Source organism: Diabrotica virgifera, chromosome 8 (genome assembly GCF_917563875.1).
Source record: "Diabrotica virgifera virgifera chromosome 8, PGI_DIABVI_V3a".
Classification (NCBI taxonomy): Eukaryota; Metazoa; Arthropoda; class Insecta; order Coleoptera; family Chrysomelidae; genus Diabrotica; species Diabrotica virgifera.
In genome coordinates this window covers 13,844,155-13,846,922 of record NC_065450.1, presented here as the reverse complement: position 1 = coordinate 13,846,922, position 2,768 = coordinate 13,844,155, and the positions used below count along the sequence as shown (strand labels likewise).

The following is a 2,768-nucleotide window of genomic DNA, read 5'->3' as shown; positions in this document are numbered from 1 at the left end:
TAATTGTAATTATCTAGATTTTGAGAATAGCTGTCCTTTCATAAAATAATCTTGTGTTGTGACGCCGACAGTAAATAATATCCTATTGAAACTTTTTAAAGATATGTCACCTAAAGTTGATAAACAATAAAATACAACACCCACTCAATTGTTTTTCCTTATCAGTTATTAAATACCACATCGTAAAGACTAAACAACGTTCTTATAAACTTTCTGCAGAGTGTGCAATTATTATATCAATTGGTCAAACAAAATGTGGGTTGTTTAGTCATTTATTAGTTTTGTTGGTTTTTACTATGTCTACAGGGTGAGGCAGATAAATGGCCTATTAGAAATATCTCGAGAACTAAAGGCAACAGAATCATGAAAATTGGAACGAAGGGGTTTTAAAGAGTGATCTATTTAATGAAAATATTTTCATCTACTTCCTACTTTTGGTTATACCGGAAGTTGCTTATAACTTCGTTTTTTTGAATGGGACACCCTGTATATTTTTACATTTTTAAATTCTCCTCGATGTCTTCTTTGTTAAAATATAAGGTTTTGTAATGATATATAGGGTAGTTTAAAAGAGAATTACCTACATTTTTTTACCTTAATTTCGTAGCAATATTCACATCCTGTAGAATTGTATTAGTTTGACATTAAAAGCTCTATTTATATATGTTCAAATGATTTGTAATATAGTGTGCTATTGTTAAGAATTGTTAGTATAGCTAAATTTTTAATTTTAGAATACAGAGTTGGTCGAAACCCGGCATTAGTAATTTCTGAGTTTTCTTAAATGGAACACCCTGTATTTTAGTTTTGTAATGAAACGATATTTTATGGTACTTTTCTATTTCTCAAGAATTCCCTATACCTAACTGCTTTAATTTGTGCTTAATTGTTAATCGCACAAACAATCTAACTACGTAGTTATAGTAGACTATATGTATTAAAAATCATTTGATCATAAATGAGGTTTTTGATGCCAAATAACTACAATTCTACAGGGTATGAAAGTTGCTACGAAATTAATAAGAAAACGTAATTATCTTTTAAAGTACCCTATATAACATTACAAAACCTCATATTTTTAGAAAGAAGACATGGAAGTGAATTCAGAAATGTAAAAATATACAGGGCATCCCATTTAAAACAACGAAGTTATAAGAAACTTCCGGTATAACTGGAAGTAGGAAATAGATAAAAATATTTTCATTAAATAGATCACTCTTCAAAACCCCTTCATTTCAATTTTCATGATTCTGTTGTCTTTAGTTCTCGAGATATTTCTAATAGGAAGTGTATCTGCCTCGCCCTGTATGTTAAGTCAAGCTGAAAATGTACCTATACTGTTACGTTGTTCTAAAATTTAAAGTAACATTTAATAAATAGCAATAGGCTAGTGGGTAACTGCGAGACTTGCAAGACTCTTGCTGCAAGACCAAGACCAAGACCAAGACCCGGAGTGCAATACCAAGACCAAGACCAAGACCAGGTGTATTGGTGCAAGACCAAGACCAAGACTCTCTAAGTCTCGTCTTGGTCTTGCATTTGGGCAACACTGGTTCTGTATATGATATTAAATAATTCGACAATTACATGTATATTGCAGTCGGCTATAAGTTCAGTGGCGGATCCAGAAATTTTGTTCTTTTAAACATTGTTGATGCTTCTCTACTTCCAATGAAGTTGAATTTCCAGCAACCTCGGGACACTTACACGTACCGTTCACAATGTCTTCAAGTGCATACGCTCGTAATAACATCGAAACGTGCCATTTCCATTTTGCCCAGTCTTCAGGACCCTCAAGTTTATCGACTTGAATTTTATAATCGTTATTGCTGGTCGCCATATTTTTTCACCTGTTCACAGTTCACGTGAATTGGGCCCGTAACCTGCTACAAAATGAGTTAGGTGAGCTAACTAGCTAACTAAATGACCATCAACGATTATAAATTTATTCTTAATAATTACAGGACAATAGGTAACTTGACTGACATTATATTTTATAGTTTTCTGACATTACATTACTTCAATTATAAATACTGTCAAGTCAAATACATAAAGTGACAACCATAGAATAATAGCTACTTTTTATATTGTATATTCTAACAGATACCTACTTAACGAGTAAGTTACTATTAAGCATATTGTGTTCTCTCTCTCTCTCTCTCTCTCTCTCTCTCTCTCTCTCTCTCTCTCTCTCTCTCAGCTTGTATATCAATAAGCTACCAAAAAGTTACTTGTAATCATATCTTCTTTTCTTTAATTCGAACTTCAGAAATCCTTATATAGAAACATATAATTAGCCACTTGTTATAATTTTGTAAGATCAATAATCATTTATTTATGCCACGGTATGTCAATATTGTTATTATTGTTGCAAAATATTAGGGGACACCCGGGTTTGAACCGGGGACCTCTCGATCTGCAGTCGAATGCTCTACCACTGAGCTATATCCCCATTGTTTCTTTATTATAAAAATTATATTGTCGTAAGATTGTGGGTTATTGTAAACAAAAAATAAGAGCCAGTGATAAGTTAAATGGGAATATTATTCATAAATACATATAGTCCGAGTAATGAAGCTTAAAATAGGAAAAAACCTCGCAATTTTTACAGAATGGATAGATTTGCTTGAAAATTTGGGAATAAGTAGTGGATAGTCTAAGGATTGAAATCTATATGATGCCGAAAGGCGCTTTGCTATGGGGGTGGTTGCCACCCCATCTCGGGAGGTGGAAATTTTTTATTATATTTTGACTGCAAAAGTTGGTAA

General features: G+C 32.6%; 1 non-coding gene across 1 annotated transcript; it reads right to left on the bottom strand.

The window, feature by feature from the left end:
* Nucleotides 1-2,380: 2,380 nt before the first annotated feature.
* Nucleotides 2,381-2,452, bottom strand: Trnac-gca (transfer RNA cysteine (anticodon GCA)). Its single transcript has one exon. It is a non-coding gene; the product is annotated as a tRNA-Cys (tRNA).
* Nucleotides 2,453-2,768: the final 316 nt, after the last annotated feature.